This window comes from Dama dama, chromosome 12 (assembly GCF_033118175.1).
Source record: "Dama dama isolate Ldn47 chromosome 12, ASM3311817v1, whole genome shotgun sequence".
NCBI lineage: Eukaryota > Metazoa > Chordata > Mammalia > Artiodactyla > Cervidae > Dama > Dama dama.
In genome coordinates this window covers 15,827,039-15,844,751 of record NC_083692.1, presented here as the reverse complement: position 1 = coordinate 15,844,751, position 17,713 = coordinate 15,827,039, and the positions used below count along the sequence as shown (strand labels likewise).

Sequence of the window (17,713 nt, the reverse complement as noted above, 5' to 3'; positions counted from 1 at the left end):
TCGTTTTCTGAATGTTGAGCTGTAAGCCAACTTTTTAACTCTCCTCTTTCACTTTCATCAAGAGGCTCTTTAGCTCTTCTTTGCTTTCTGCCATAAGGGTGGTGTCATCTGCATATCTGAGGTTATTGATATTTCTCCTGGCAATCCTGGTTCCAGCTTGTGCTTCATCCAGCCCAGCGTTTCTCATGATGTACTCTGCATATAAGTTAAATAAGCAGGTGACAATATACAGCCTTGACGTACTCCTTTTCCTATTTGAAGCAGTCTGTTGTTCCACGTCCAGTTCTAACTGTTGCTTCCTGACCTGCATACAGGTTTTTCAAGAGGCGGATCAGGTGGTCTGGTATTCCCATCTCTTTCAGAATTTTCCACAGTTTATTGATCCACACAGTCAAATATAGTATAGGAAATATCAAATATATAAACAAAATTTTGGGGGGTTCTCAATTGCTTTTAAGAACATAAAAGGGTCCTGAGACCAAAAGTTTTAAGAACCAATATTGAGTTCAGCTCAGTCACTCAGTTGTGTCCAACTCTTTGCAACCCCATGGACTGCAGCATGCCAGGCCTCCCTGTCCATCACCAACTCCCAGAGTTTACTCAAACTCAAGTCCACTGAGTCGGTGATGCCAATATTATAGGAGCTTAATCAATCCTTTTATCAGCTCTCTGTTATTTATCTTTCATTCTTCAAAAGCAGAAAGTTATATATACAACAATGTTAATTTCAGTATTATCAACATTAGGAAAGAAAAAGAAAAAAAACAAGCTGAATGTCTAATATCAGGAGAAAAGTTTAATAATGATAAAATATGCTGCATTAACCCAATGGAATTATATATCATATAGTATTACATAATAATAAAATTATTACATAACATAATGTTGAGAGTGTAAAGACATAAATTGGTTCTGCCATTAACTGTAAAAATGTGAGATTGAAATCTAATACATAAAATGAAAACACTAAACACATATTATATTATGTTTGGATACTGAGATTATGGGTAGTGTTTTTCTTTAATTAAACTCCCAGATATTAGCAATAAATGCACATTTTAAGACCTGGCTTTCCCAGGTCTCTCCCAGTAGGGTCAAAGAGGCTATTGCCTTTTTCTATTTAACAAGCCAAAAAGCTTCCTGATTTTGAAAAGCCAACTTCCTCCAGCAGACCCCAATAAAAGTTTCTGTCTCACAGGCCTCTGGGAACAGTCTCTGACAAATGGCAAACCTGTACAAACACACAACCCCCACCCTGGCAGTAGCAACACTCAAGAGAACCAGTACTGAATGGGAAAGAGTCCGGCGGTCAGTGGGTCATCGAGCAACCCCCCATCTTGGCAAAGGGAACAAAACTGCACCTGCCCGCACCTACAGGGTCTCCAGCACCCCTCCTCTCCTACACTGCTCCCCCTCAGTGTGAATTTGTTTTGTTTCATAGGCATATTTATAAACTCCCTCTTAAGGCAGCTGCTTCTGAGATGCTGAAGCGAAAAACACGGCCAGAAAGAGGATGCATGCTTCAAGGAACCCTTACCTCCAGTCCATTAACTGGGTGATGTTCTTGTCTTTCCCAAGACCAGCTAGGGTCACTCCCCTTCTTAACTCCAAATGTGCTTATGGTTCTATTTTAGACTCCCAGGATGGGCAGCACAGTCTGAAAGAAACGCACTGGATAATGAAGGAGGTGATCTTATTCAGGCTCTTACAAGAGGGAGGTCATTCATGAAGGCAGAAGGACATTGCAGAGAAAAGGCAGAAGAGCCTGGGGTTTTATAAAGGTGAGAGAGTGGGGAGGACAGTGGACAACAGGTCTCATCTGAAGGGTAGGATGAATCTCATCTGGAGTGGGGTGGGTCTCATCTGAAGGGTGGGGTGGGAATAAGCTGAATCTGTGAAGGCAGGGTTATCCTTGGCAATTTCTTTACTGTCCTAGCTCTCCAGCCCTCTGGCAGGGCTCAGATAAACTGCAACATGATCAACAGATTACCAAAGATCTGGACTCCCTTGCAGCAGAGAGGGGAGGAAATAAGTGGTGAGAGTGAGGTCCCAGATGCCTCCAGGGGAGGTGGTGAGAGAGAGAAGGAAGGAAAGGAGAAGAGGAGAACCCAGACATTCTCTGGGTGGCTGGAATCTTGGTCCTCAAATTCAGATCGCTTCCCCTTTGCCTTCCTCCTCCTCTCTCCCTCTTTCTTTCTCGGTTGGTGGATGAGAGAGAAGGGTGTCAAAAGAAAACCGGGCCATTTCTTTTTTATTCTCCCAAACACACACACATGGAGAAAACTGGTCACCACCAAAAGACTCCAGCTAAATGCTTAGGGTTCCTTAAAGATATCTTTTGAAGAGAGGGGGGAAAAAAAGAGTTCACATGGTTGAATAGCTACAGTCATGATGAAAAGTTATAATTTTCCTTGGCATTACTGCTATTCTTACCAGTAGACCTTTTCCTAACAACTTTGATAAAGGCAAGCCCTCCCCAGCTTCTTTGTCCTAAAACACTTCGTGTCAACCAATGCAGCCAGCTGTGTGAATTTTTCCATTCACAGGGTTTGAGGATGGAAGAGAGCTGTTTTCCTCATTAGTGGCTCTTTCCACCCCTGCAGAGACTGTTTGTGGAGGCTCTGTGCTGCTGGCTGTAGATAAAACAATCCGGGGTGGGGGGGCCACTTTGGAAACTGGGGGATGGATGGGGATTTTTCCATCTGGAATCACAAGGCTCTCGGTGGCAGGGCCAGATGGAACCACGGTCTGTGTGGAGACAAAGCTCCTCTATAAACTGGTCGGGCAAACAAGAATATGAGGTTTTTTGACAACACGATGGCCAAGAGAGAGGAAACTGAGATTGGTTAGAAAATGCCAAGGGCAGATCACTCCAACTTTGGCGAATTCAGCCCTGGATGTAATTCAGCAAGGAGCTTCCTTGGGCTCATGAAAGCAAGGATTGTAAAGCTCTGAATTCAAAGTGGGAACGTTAGAAAAACAACTCGGGGTCAGCCAGTCTCCATCCTCTGAACTTAAGTCATCTTTCAGCTGGGAGAGAACATGCTTCCTTAATGCACCAGAACAACGTTGAGACTTCGATTACTGTAAGGAATTTTACAAATGCTGAGTGTCCCTGTCGACACTGTTAATGAACATTCTCTAAGCTGCACTTAAGCCAAATTCCAAGGTATAATTAGGGATTCGAAACAATGATATAACACAGGTTGCAAGTCTGCTTGAAGCTCCCACCATCCAATTAGATGGATGGTAGCAGATTTCCCAGAGCACAGGAGATGAAAACCATCTGTCACAGCCCACTTCCTAAGTCCTTCCTTCCAGGAGAGTTCTCTGTGTCCCTGACTAATGACAAAAGGAACACTTCTTGATCCTCAAACCCCATCTTCCAACCAAAGGTCTGTTAACAAGTTCTGTGCCCTAGAGCAGGTCACTTCCATTCTCTGAACCTTAACTTTCTCTTCAATAAAAGTGCAGTCATTGGACAAGGGTCCATGCTTTCAAACTTTTTTTTTAGAGCAATGGAAGCTTTTGTTTTTCCCCAGGGGAAAACTTTAGGATGAGCCCAATTTGTAAATATTGTGTGTCACTTGGAGGAACTATAGTCAACATGTCACAGATCAGAACACAGAAAAGATATAGCTCAGGGTTTTGTGCCTTAAATCCCTAAGTAGACTATCCATTCCAATGTATTCGATCACTTCTTGCAAATAACAAGTGCTTTATAACTATTGTATAGGGGGGAAAAAATGTGCTTCAGTGGAAAACTATGTATCGTTTAGAGCACCCTCTTCCAGGTTACCTGACTATGATGCTATGGGCCCTTTCACGGCCTCTGAGCTATTTTACAACTCTGTAAATTGGAGGTAAGTGATAGCAATGCAAATAACTCTAGTTTATGGACATAGAAATAAAATCTGCTCTATGGAAGTTCAATTGACTTCCCTCTCAATTCCCCAGAGGAAAAAAAGCCAATTTCCATCTATTTATAAACATATTTCAACATTCCTTTACTCCATACATATTTGTGTTTGACTTCTCATTTGAACAGGTTGTGACATTTCACCAGCTCTCATTAATAATGAGCTAAAGACATACATTCATATATTCATTTATATTTATTATTGTTAACATATATTCATTTATATTGTATGAGAATCATGGTTTTTAGCTTGGTTTGAAAACTACCATATTGACAGCTCTGAGAAATCGCTCCAAATAAAACTTAACCTGCAGCTCTCATGCATCTTTTTTAGTTGGCACAAATATTAAATCACAGTTCTTCGCAATCCTGATCGAACATGGGCCCTCTACATTGAAAGAGTCACCTAAAGCCAGTCTTCAAAGTCTCAGCAAACCCCACAACTCATCCTCCTGCTCTGGGTGTGGTTCTCCCCATCACTGTAAACAACAAACTTACAATGTTGCCCTCTCAACAGCTTGTTTTGATGATTTCGAGGAGATGGCATTTGAGAGAAGGGGAAAATATTTGGAGGCAACTGTGTGCATGAGCCTGAATTACTCAGGAAACTTTCTGCCCTGGTCAAGCTCAGGGGGACGATGGCATTTTTTTTTTCCTATGTGGACACCAAATCTAGAGTTTAGAGGGCTGGAAGGAATCCAGGAGATGATCTAAGCCCGTCCTTCCTTTTGGATGAGGTCACTGGGACACACAGACACAGGTCAGCCAGGGGCTGGGGTGTGCATTTGAAGCTGCAGCTCTAGGCCAGGAGCCCAGCGTTCATCCGTTCTCTCACTCATTCGTTTTTCAACAACCACCTCCTGCCGGCTGGGCTCTGTCGTGTGTGATGAGTACTCAGGAGCGGGGTCACATTTTTGAGATATTTATTCCCTTCGCCCACTTCCTCTTTTAGGCAAATCCTGAACGCTGCGTTCTTTTCTTCTCAAGAAAGGAGTGACAGGGGAAGAAGGTAAGACCTGTCTGTGAGCACTTCCCCTCCCAACCCCCCAAGTCTAAACACTTGGGAAGAACAGAGACGCCTGTAGGCAATGACTGAAAAGTCCAGGAAAGGTGCTGCCTGGGCTGGGGTCGGAGGAGAAAGCAAGGGGGTGTCTGTGCCCTGGTGTGGGGCAAAGCCCCCATGATGCCCACAGCAGAGCCCCGGGAGGGTTTGCCTGTGTGGAAAGGGCCCCAGGGGACTTTGAGATACAAAGCAGCAGAGAATTCCCTCCTCTCCAGGGCCATGTGGACGAGACTGACGGGCAGCTCAGGAGGGCCGGGGGAACCAATACCGAGGACCAGATGCCCTGGCACTATTAGGGTCTTGCTTCCATAAGACTCTGAGATTTTTTTTTTAAATGGGGGTACAGAGAGTTGGTGCTGCAGACAGAGGGACAGACACTCAGGGCCAAGGAGTTCCAGGATTTCACCCCAAATCGGGGACAAGAAGACACTGTCTCTGCTCTCAGCCTCAACTAATCAAACTCCTGATCAGCACTGGGGGTGGTGGCCACTCCAGAAACAGAGGCCACCCACCCTCCAATACACTCTGGTCATAGGAAAAAGAAAAAGATGCTTCCCGCGCGGAGGTGGTTAAAGAACTCCTCGACAAAGAGCGATCCTGGAGAAATGATGCTGGGATAGTGGATGCTGTTGCTGCTTTTATCATGTCAGTGTTTGCTGGGTGTCACCACATCCAGTTAGAACAGCATCACTGACTCAACGGACATGAATCTGAGCAAACTCCAAAGATAGCGAAGGACAGGGGAGCCTGGCAGGCTGCAGTCCACCGGGTTGCAAAGAGTCGGACAAGACTCAGCAACTGAACAACAACAACAGCAACCACATCCAGGAACTGGGAACAGAGGGGATGGGGGGAGGCCTGCCCCTCCAGCCCCCTGGGCAGGGAAGCCTCAGTTCCGCCTTCCCAGGCAAGAGCGGATGCAACCCCTGTGTGACCCCACAGGTGCACGCTCCCCTCTTCCTTGCCAGCCTCTAGTCAGATTCCAGTCCTTTCTAATGCCCAAGAGGACCAAACTTTCAAAAGGAGGAAGGAAGGAAGGAAGGAAGGGGAGGGGAAGAACGGATCATAAGAGAATGGAGGGTTTGGGAGAAGTGGGACGCAGGGACTGGAGGGGAAGGAGAAATCAGACAGGAAGAAATGAAATGAGGGACTAATCATGAAATTGTGGCATCTGAGGCCTCGCGGCGCCCTTCTGGAGGATCACAGGGTGCTCCAGAGGGCTGTTTCCTGGGTCTCTCACACGTGTAGTCGCTCAAATTTAGATTTGCAAAGACCTCCAAATGAAATACTGAGAAGTACAGACCTGCGTTTTAAGGAGATGATGCTCAGTCTTCAACCTGAAGCTTGTCTTCATCCTGATCCCCCCAGAGGCAGCGCGCCATGGGTCAGTATTGTTCACCAATTCAATGATCATCCAGTTCCACTGCAGTGTTTCCTTTGTATTTAATGGACGAAGCTGTTGAAGGCAAACATTTAAAATAAATCAAATTTTATAATGTTGTTAGGGTTCTGCTCTTTGTATTTTAATTCACAGGGAGCCTTTAAAGCTGGAAGTGATCCAAGTCTCTCTCAATCCCTGAGAGTCCATCGTGCCACCTTCCACAGCCTCAGGCCTTTATGGGGCCTGAGTTTCACCTGGAGGACCCCCACAGGAACAAGGGGAAAGCCCCACCAAATGCTTAGGTGGGGAAGAAGTCAGGGTACCACAGCTGTTAAAGAAAAAATTATTCTGACGCTTGCTGAAATGGAAAGAAAGGTTTTATTTAGGACCATCACAATAGGTGTCAAGACTATTGCAACAGGGTAGAGATATCAGGCCCAACTCCCAACACAAGAACAAGAGAGGATTTATAGCCAAGGAGCCAGGAGAGGAATGGGATATCAGTGGATGGGGAATCATTAAGAGGAGACATCATGAGTGGGGCATTCTTGCTAAATCAACAGGATTCTTGCTCAAGGCAGCCAGGGTGATCAGCTATCGGGGTGGGGGAGTCTCCCTAAACCGACTTAGCAGGATTCTTGCTACTGCAACTGGGCTGATGCAAGCCCAGCAAGGATAGGCTGAGGTCAGGGCACAGTCATGAAGTGGGCTCAGAGGAGCCCGACTCAGAGTCTTTGTCAGTCCTGGGCACTCTGTCCCAGAGGATGCCACAGCTACTGTGACACCACACGAATTAGTTCTTCATGAGAGACTAAGAGGAGGGGAGAAGGAGATGATCTAGATACCAGCTCAGGGAAGATGTGAGCCCTGGCACTGGGCTCTGTTTGTTGGTGACCCACCCAACAGCCTCTTCCTGACTTCCTCCTCTCACGGGAGGAGCTAGAAACGCTGAAGGCTCACCTCTCCAGTCTCCTTGGCAGCTGGAGGAAACTGTGTGACCCAGTTCTGGGCCAAAAGGGAGAAGGGGAATTCTCCTTGAGTGGCTTTTGGGAAATATTTTCCTCTCTGGATGAGAGATGGGAAGATAGCATGCCTGGTGACGAGGCAGGCATCCTCCATGGTCAGATGCAAGCCCAAGGACACAGTGTCCTTGGAGTGTGCTGAAATGGAGGGGGAAAGAAGCCTGTGTCCCTAGGGACACTACCAAGCTGCTACAGCAATCCCTAGCTGTCTACACCCAGACTTCTTAATTATGTGAGATAACTAAGCAGCTTTTTAATTTAAACTACTCTTATGCTGGTTTCTATAACTTGCAGCCAAAAGCACTGCCAGCCCCCAGGGCTGTGCTAGGATTTGTAAAGGACACCCAGGCATACAAGCCTTCTATTCTAGAAGTTATGGTCAAGGTGGGGAAACTAGACATATGCCCGTGTGTTCAATGTCCATAAACATTAAATAATTTAGGATATAATCAAGTTTTAAAACGTAGTCACAATAATTCCACTCCCAGCAATCTTTCCCCTAAAAGTATATGCAAAGTATCCACTAAACTCTAACATGTAATAGAGAAAATGTGGCCATACCCTAAATGTTCAATATTAGGGATTGAAATTATAGCCCATATATAATATCATTGAAGATGATGATGTTGATCTATACTTAATGACAGGAATTCTCTAGATAATAATTGGGCGGGGAAAAAAAACAAGTTATTAACTGTGCATTAGTAAATCCACTCTTGTGCAGAAAAATATCTCTGAGTCTAAGTTAAATGTGAAGCTGTGAACCGTGCTTGTTATATGGTGCAATTATGATTGATTTTATTTTCTTTACACCTTTCTGTACTGTTTACGTTTGTTTCAAGAAACATACTTATTTTATAATAAAGTCACTAAGAATTTTTAGAAATGCAACTGATTATATATATATATATATAAAATAGTAAGACTATTGTGAAAGAAGTGGAAGTGAAGGGAAGTGAAAGTCGCTCACTTGTGTCCAACTCTTTGTGACCCCATGGACTATACAGTCCATGGACTGCTCTAGGCCAGAATACTGGAGTGGGTAGCCTTTCCCTTCTCCAGTAAGTCTATTAGTAATAGTAATATTAATAGTAATATAATAAATACATATAGTAAGTCTATATATGCTAATAAAACACAGTGGAGAGCTTTACAAAATCTGTCAATGAGACTTCCCTGGTGGTCCAGTGGTTAAGATGCCATGCTCCCAATGCAAGGGGCACAGGTTCAATCCCTAGTCAGAGAACTAAGATGCCACATGCTGTGCAGTGTGGCCAAAAATAAACTACCAACAATTTGCAGAACAATATGGTATATGAGGAGGGTGGTGGAGAACACCAAAGATGAGCCACAGTCACAGACACAGCTCATGGCTTTAAGACCCAGGTCACTACTTGGGGGCACTAAGGATCCAAACTTGGATCCTCCCACTAACGTGCAGTAAAGCCAGTCTACTGACACCCAGGTAGTGGTAAAGAAAAGTAGAGTATTTACTGTTGTTGTTGTTTAGTCGCTAAGTCTTGTCCAACGTTTTTGCAACTCCATGGATTGTAGTCCACCAGGCTTCTCTGTCCATGGGATTCTCCAGGCAAGAATACTGGAGTGGGTTGCCATTTGCTTCTTCAGAGAATCTTCTCCACCCAGGGATTGAACCTGTGTTTCCCACTTGGCTGCTGGGTTCTCTATCACTGAGCCACCTGGAAAGTCCAGAGCATTTATTATGTTTGTTATGTTTGGTAATTCAGTTGTGTCCGACTCATTACGGCCCCATGGACTGTAGCCTGCCAGGCTCCTCTATCCATGGGATTCTCCAGGCAAGAATACTGGAGTGGGCTGCCATGCCCTCCTCCAGGGGATCTTCCCAACCCAGGGATCAAACCCAGGTCTCCCACATTGCAGGCAGATTCTTTACCAGCTATGCCACCAGGGAAGCCCTAAGTAAACTAGTGTTCAAGAGCATTTACTGCAGGGCTCCAAAAAAGAAGATGGGGCAGCTCATGCTCAAAGGACCTGAACTCCCCCAACGACTTTCAGGGAAGGTATTTAAAGGCAGTGTGAGGGAGGGGTTGCAGGCTCGCAGTCAGCTCAGGAACAATTCTCGGCTTGGTTGGCACTGAAGTGTTTTCAAGTATCATAAACCTTTTGTTTTCAACTGGTCTAGGGTCTATGTGTTTGTCATCACCAGTTTTCACGTGGTGGGGAATTTGCTTACTGTAAAAACAACTTAGGAATGTATGTCAAGTCTTTATCTTCCAGGGAACTGGGAATTCGGGTGATTCTGTTGTGTGACAGATTTATAGTCTAAAGTGTTATCAGTTTCCCAGCCCAAGAGTTATTCTTTTTTATACATCTTCACATTTCCTAGTCATTAACTCTTGAATCAGCCTTTTGAGACTCACGGGAGGCCTGGGAGACTGAAGCCTTTTACTCTGTAAGACAGGGACAAGGGATTGTATTTGGTTTCATAGACAGGTTCTGAAGTGGTTCTGTCCAGTTCTATGAACTATAGAGTATTCGTCACATATCTCACCCTCCCCAGTGGTAGGATGTATATCAAAGGAAAACACTAGATTGTAAATATTTGGAACTATGGAAAATAACTCTAAATAAAACTCTTTGTATAGACAGAGAACGTAATTCAGGCATTGTGAATAACATCCAGGAAATGCTTTCGGATTCTGTAAGTTTTGCCTAGGAATTGTTTGAAAAGTCTGATTCAACAGTCTAGAGAAACCTAACTCTCACCAAAACCCTTTGTATTTCTTAGAGGCACAGATACCTCAAAGGGGCTTTCAATTTCTAACATACTTTCAAATCATAAAGAATGCTATCAGTTTGAACTCCGTGATATCCTGGTAGGCTTATTGCTCACTTGGTGTGACTCTTTGATGCTGCCAGTGGCAGAGCGTAATTCTTGAGCTTGACCCTCTTTCCCTGTTTCCCAGGAAATTCGAGCAAAATAGCATTCCATCACTCCTTAGAATAGAAGAGCATTAAAATAACTGTGATTGCATTTAGCATTTGAGTACAGAAAAAAGATGATGAAGGGTGGCAGAATATGTTACCTCAACATATGCCACCCTGGGGACTTCCTTGGTGGTCCAGTGGTTCAGGCTCTGCACGTCCACTGCAGGGGGCATGGGTTCGATCCTTGGTAGGGGAACTAAGATCCCACATGCCAAGTGGCATGGCCAAAAAAAATAAATAAATTTAAATGCCACGTTGGCATAAGGGCTATTTTTAGCTAAAGAATAGCAGATGCAAGAATGTCATTCTGATCTTTCCTTTCCCCGCTGAAGGCAGGAATGAATACTCCCGTGGGAAAGACCCCTCCTCTAACAGAGAAGAGTGAACCTGCCTCCACACTGGATGTATTCCTTTAGCTCTAACCTGTGTGTTCTGTTGTCTGTGCTGAGTCATGCTGGCTCTACACCTTTCGTAAAAGAAAGTTGTCTCTAGCCTGAAATACACAGGATGGCCCTTTCTCAAGGCTCTGACCTTTAAAGGTATAACACTTTTCCATTCACATAGAGATTAAAAAAAAAAAAAAAAATGTTGCAGAACAGAGAATACTATTTGTCTCATTTGAGGTTTATAGGAACTTTGTGAGCAGACCTACATGAACAGCTTCAAGAACAAAGGATTCCAGCACCAAAAGTTTGCAGCAATCAGCCACCTTTCCCTCCCCTCCACTTTTCTTCTTATAAAAGAAGCCTGAATTCTAACTCAGGTAAGACAAGTTCTTTGGGACACTAGTCCACCATCTTCTCAGTCTTGCTGGCTTTCCAAATAAAGTCACTATTCCTCACCCCAGCAACTCGTCTCTCAATTTATTGGCCTGTTATGCTGCAAGCCATATGACTGGACTCAGTAATGCTCCCAATAACAGGAGGAAAGAACCACCAGAGATGAGGAGTTGAGGCAGAGAGAAATCTGTACAAACAGACTTTGTTGAGATTACTCTCATCTCCCTTTAGTCTCACTATATTTTTTAGCAATTTTCCCACAATTGCTACTCTTTGTTCAACCTAGTATATTAGCACTTCAGCCTATTGGTTTCTTGGGGGTCTTCTTTGTCCTCTGGAAAATCTGTATGCTTTTCTCCTATCAATCTGTCTTCAGTCAGTTCAGTTCAGTCACTCAGTCATGTCTGACTCTTTGCGACCCCATGGACTGCAGCACGCCAGGCTTCCCTGTCCATCACCAACTCCCGGAGCTTATTCAAACTCATGTCCATTGAGTCAGTGATGCCATCCAACCATCTCATCCTCTGTCATCCCCTTCTCCTCCCACTGTCAATCCTTCCCAGCATCAGGGTCTTTTCCAATGAGTCACCTCTTTGCATCAGGTGGCCAAAGTATTGGAGCTTCAGCATCGGTCCTTCCAATGAATATTCAGGACTGATTTCCTTTAGGATTGACTGGTTGGATCTCCTTGCAGTCCAAGGGACTCTCGAGAGTCTTCTCCAACACCACAGCTCAAAAGTATCAATTCTTCGGCACTCAGGTTTCTTTATAGTCCAACTCTCACATCCATACATGACTACTGGAAAAACCACAGCTTTGACTAGATGGACCTTTGTCAGCAAAGTAATGTCTCTGCTTTTTAATATGCTATCTAGGTCGGACATAGCTTTTCTTCCAAGGAGCAAGCATCTTTTAATTTCATGGCTGCTGTCACCATCTGCGTGATTTTGGAGCCCAAATACATAAGTCTCTCACTGTTTCCATTGTTTCCCCATCTATTTGCCATGAAGTGATGGGATCAGATGTCATGATCTTAGTTTTCTGAATGTAGAGCTTTAAGCCAACTTTTTCACTTTCCTCTTTCACTTTCATCAAGAGGCTCTTTAGTTCTTCGCTTTCTGCCATAAGGGTGGTGTCACTTGCATATCTGAGGTTATTGATATTTCTCCCTGCAATCTTGATTCTAGCTTGTGCTTCTGTCTTATGTCAGTTTAATTCTCAGGGCCAGCAGAGACCCTAAAAGGGTAGAGATAAAGTTATGCTTCCCCTACAATAATCTTGGCTTGCCAAGCCAAGCCACCCAGGATTTGGATAATGTTGGTCCATCCCACGTTCCTGTGGTCACCTGCAGCTCTGAGGGGCTTCCGCTGCATTACCTGACAGTAGGAATCACCTGGCGGTCCTGACCGTATGCCATTGTCCTGTATACCATCGGTTCAGGCATTGGACTTGCTGGGACTCAGAGCAGGCTGCCTCAAGCTATGCCACAGTGCTTATTTTGAATTAAAGTTGCCTAGGAAACAGCCAGTGAGAAAAAAAAATAATATAAAAAGAAACACTACAACACCCTCTCTTTCCCCCCTGAAAGTAGAAAATAAATCTCCCATGGGAAAGTATCCTCCCTATGCCAGGAGCATAGAAAGTCTCCTTATCACCAGAGTTAGGGAATTCAAGGCTAAGAAAACAGTATAAACAAATTTTGTCACTTCTTCATTGGTCTGCTATCCAAAGCACAAGGCCCCTTATTCAGTCCTCACAAAAAAATTATTTCCTTGTCAAAAAATGATATAAACACAGTCTGCTTTGGTCATTCCAGGGGCCCTATTTCTATGAAACCTCCACGCATACAAATTAAAAATTTTTTTTTTATTTCTCCTGCTCATCTGCTTTGTGTCAATTTAATTATTTGACCAGCCCAAAGAACTCAAGAAGGGTAGGGAAGAAATATCCCCTTCCCCATGGACTCAAACTACTTTTCCAATTTGCAGTGTGCATGTCTGTGTGCATGAGTGTGATTTGAAGGCTCCACTAAAAATCAGTGCATGGCCCTCTTGCCTCTTTCCTCCCACTCCCCAAATACAGGAAGTGGTTTGTCTCTCTTTGGTTGTTTAGGCACTTACTGGCCAGGGCCTTCAGCATCTCAACTTCTTTATTCATTCAAATATTTACTGAAGGCCTTCTTTGGGCCAGGCACTGGGCTAGGTGCTGGGGGGTGGGCAGTCATGGGCCCTAACTTCAGAGAACTTACAGCCTCATGTCAAAGACAAACTTTATTCAAAGGATCACACAATCAAATATAGTGCCTCTATGTGCTTTTTTTGAAAAGATATTTTTATGTGGACCATTTTTTAAAGTCGTTATTGAATTTGTTACAATATTGCTTCTGTTTTATATTTTGCTTTTTTGGCCTCCAGGCAAGTGGGATCTTAGTTCCCCACCAAGGATTGAACCCACACCCCTTGCATTGGAAGGTACAATCTTAATTCCTGGACCACCTGGGAAGTCCCCCTCCAGGTGCTTTTTCTTCTTACTCTGAAATAGATTTAGATTCACAAAGAAAAACTAAAGAATTCCCATGTACCCTTTGCTCAGCTTGCTTCAATAATAGTACCCTATGTAGTCACAGTACAATCAAAACTGGGAAATTAATATGGATACAATACTAAGCTATGGCCCTTATTAGATTTCTCTAAGGGCTTTTTAGTACATTAATTATTTAGTAGTTACACCGATCTTGGGGAGTGCATACTATCATCACCCACCTTTTATAGATGCGAAAACTGAGATTCAGAACAATTACATCACTTGCCCAAGATTCCAGCTTGGAAGTGGCACAGTGAGGACTGCAAAGCCCGGCAGCCAGCTGTAAGGGGTCTGCTCCCCACTGCTGAACTACACCGCCTCTCAACATTAGCCGAGCAGGTTTTCTTGTTCAAACCCAAGAATCTTACTACAACAGCACTACAATAAGCGGCTGGGGAGCTATTAGAAGAAGCTGTAACTCTTGGACACCATCTTTAAAGTCAAAACATTTGCTTCTGAAATCAAAGTTTGTTTCAATGGCAAAGGCTTCCCAAAGGAAATTACTGTTTCAATCACCATGGATGAAACAATGCTCTTGAGCTAACAAAGGCTGAGCTCTCAAACATTTCCCTCTGGTTGAAAACAACTTCAGTTGAAACATTTTGACTCTCAAAAGGAAGTTTCTTTGTAAGAAACTGCAAGAAATGCAGGTGCAGTTATGGCACACGCCAAACAAAGCCTTCAAAAAAGCCAACTTCCTCTCAAAATCATACAGTTTCCCACTGTCTCACTCCCACATAACTCAATGCCAAGGGAATTCTGCAAGAATACAGGTCATTGATCTGCTTTGCATAGGAGAACATCAACCTCAAAATGGGGGTGAGGGGGGATCAAAAAATGTGAACAAGAAAAAACACCTTTTTTTGCTCAAATACACATCTGTGGGATTTGTACTTACTATCAAAACACACAAGTTACTTAAATGACATCAGAGTTCCCACTTTCCTCCAGTGCTGAGATGAGCACTACTGAGCCTGTCCCAAAGGCAATTCCATGACTATAACAAGGAGTCTCTTTTTTTTAAGGTATCGCTGTTAACATCAACATTTCATGATTCTATCTACAGCAGATTCTAGCTTGGGTTTGCTCTCCACTGTATTCGTCTTTCCTCTGATTTCAAGCCAGAAGTCAGGCCCTTTGAAATTGCTTACCTTCTGGATTTTGCAACACAGAAAGCAAGAGAGCTGCAAATCAATGCCTCCTTTGCGCTGTGGGGGGTGGAAAGGTTGAAGAGGAGAGAGATAAGAGCTAAGAAAATGCAGTGAAGAAAATACTTACAGTAAGAGTAGCAAGAGAGGATCTTCCCGTCTGCAGTGTAGAGCCTTGCATCTCTTTCCAGCAAGACCTGAAGGGACGGACGGCTAACTGGTATACCTAGGGGTGCTGAGCCCCAGACACCAAAGCTTCAAGCCTCCTCAAGAGTCCTTTGCCCCAAATGTGCCATAGGCACAGCGAGGATCTAAAGGAACATGCAAGACAGACACCAGGGTCTCAGAGTAGCCAGTGGGACTCAGGACAAGCAGAGTATCTCAGATGAGGTTTTAGAGCTGAAGGTTTCAAGATCTTCGTAAAACCTGGAAAAGATGGGTGCAGTGGGGGAGACTCAATAATCACTGAAATTTAAAAAAAAAAAAAAAAATCACTGAAATTTAACTTCTCACCACTTCAACACATGGGATAAACCCAAGTTGACTTAACACAAAGAATTTAATGTTCTTGAATCTCTGAGTTTGTGAACTGACATTCACACCAACTACACATTCATCCACTGGTTCATTTGACTAACAGTTGCTGAATTACCATCGCACACTGAGATGGGACGTCAGGACACAGTGGTTCCCCAGGCTCCCATGATCACACACTCACACATGTCCATCCAAAAGCAAGAAGAGGCTGCTGCAGCATCACCTCAGGGAAGACAAAGCCCTGGGGGGTCCTACAGCAGTTGTCATAAGAGATCCAAGTTACACTCAGATTTATCCACTGTTAATATATATACAGTGTACGAAGTTTCAAAATGATACATGTAGGAATTTGCTCCAAGAAAATAATCATGGATAAATTCAATGATTTTGCTGTAAGAATTATTATCTTACTGTCATTTATGATAACAAAAGCCTGGAAACAACAAAAATAGGTTCCACTCATTGGAATACTATGCAGGCATGAAGAAGGATTGAAAGTGTTATTTTTGTTTATTTGTTATTTTGATTGAAAGTGTTGAAAGTGTTATTTCTATAATTAAAAATTTATTTGAATTTAAGAAAAACAATTTAGAAGAGCATTTGATAATGTGGAAAGGCATGTTAAACAACAATACATTGTTGTTAAATATATATATGTAAATCTGAGTAAATGTATTTTTAAAAATTTTTGTAAAATCAATATAAATATACATCTATGTAAACATGTGTTGCATGAATAGGATACAGGTGCACTGGGAGGCAACAACAAAATATTAAAAGTGATTATTTCTACCAGCATCACATCATCACATTTGTGGGCCTTAGGAAATCTTGCTTTCATGGATGTCTTCCGTCACCAAAAATAATGTTGAAAATTATATGTATTTTTTAATGAGAATGTTATTTTATTTAGCTACTTATTTATTTTTGACTGTTCTGGGTCTTTTTGGCTATGCAAGGGCTTTGTCTAGTTGCAGTGAGTGGGCTTCTCATTGAGGTGGCGTCTCTCGTCGTGGACTACAAGGTCTCAGGAACAAGGGCTTCAGTAGGTGTGACTCACAGGCCCTAGAGTGTGGGCTTCAGGAGTTGTGGGCACCGGCTTGGTTGCCCCTCTGAGACCCCAGGGTCTCTATTGCATTTCTATTAGATCCCACTGTGTCTATGCCATATTTGGGGCAAAGGACTCTTGAGCAGACTTGAAGCTTTGGTGTCTCAGACTCAGAATGTGGGATCCCCCTGACCAAGGATGGAACCTGTGTCCCTTGCATTGGAAGGTGGATTCTTAACCACTGGACTACCAGGGAAGCCCTGAAAATTACATTTTTGATGGCCCAAAAAGATGAATAGAATCCATGCTAGATTCATTGTTATATGTTCATTTTTTTCTTCTTATTTTAAGAGAAATTGAAATTAAAACATTTGCAGGCCCTAGGCTTTATGCTTCCCAGAGCTACTAGATATGGAATTACTTGATTTTTATTTCCTTCTTTTTGTCTGACTGCATTTTCTAAATTTTTCATACTGAAGATTTATTCTTTCATCATAATGAAAAAACCATGTGAACAAAGAAATTGGTAAACATAAACACATGGCTTATTTTATGCAATGCCAACACACAACACAGCAAATGCAGTCTCCAGAGGCAATGCCTTCCAGGGACATTAAGTGATGGACACAGCCTGGTCTAGCCCACCACATCACTTCCTGCTATAACTCACCACGAGACAAAACGTCTGATTTCTCAGAACAAAGTCTCTCTCCTGCTTACCAAAGTGAATGGGTGCACACTCTGTCCTCCATACACAAAGATGACACAGCGAGCCCACACTGGCTTTCCTTCTCCAGGGGTGGAGATGGTTAGTTATGTTCCAGCCGGCCTCTGACCCGGCCTGACGAGCATTTAGACCAAGAGGGCAGACTGGTACCTGTGGAAAGGCCCTAAGCAGTGCTTCTGGAGTGTCACTCGTGGCACCAATGTGTCATCAGCTGGTGATCTTTGCCCAACTGTGAAGTTTGTCGAGACTTAAGAGGTTTGATTGTACAAAGTCAGCCTTTCAAGTATGAATTTTTAATTTATAAAAGAAGTGAAAGTGTTAAGTCGCTCAGTCAGTGTCCAACTCATTGTGACCCCATGGACTGTAGCCCACCAGGCTCCTCCATCCATGGAATTCTCCAGGAGTGGGCAGCCATTCCCTTCTCCAGGGGATCTTTGCAACACAGGGATCAAACCCATGTCTCCCACACTGCAGTTTCACTTTTTAAAAAATTTCTACATCCATGTATTTATTCCTGTGTTTGACAAAGACTGATTAAG

The 17,713-nt window shown here is 43.5% G+C and overlaps 1 long non-coding RNA gene across 1 annotated transcript in view; it reads right to left on the bottom strand.

The window, feature by feature from the left end:
• Positions 1-1,320: 1,320 nt before the first annotated feature.
• The window catches only part of LOC133065985 (uncharacterized), a 30,609-nt gene continuing 14,216 nt past the window's right edge, over positions 1,321-17,713 (bottom strand). Inside the window, exons 3-6 of the long non-coding RNA XR_009695050.1 lie at positions 14,993-15,288; positions 8,880-9,082; positions 6,286-6,438; positions 1,321-1,657 (exon numbers count right to left, since the gene is read on the bottom strand). This is a non-coding gene — a long non-coding RNA (uncharacterized LOC133065985). The remainder of the gene's footprint in view (positions 1,658-6,285; positions 6,439-8,879; positions 9,083-14,992; positions 15,289-17,713) is intronic.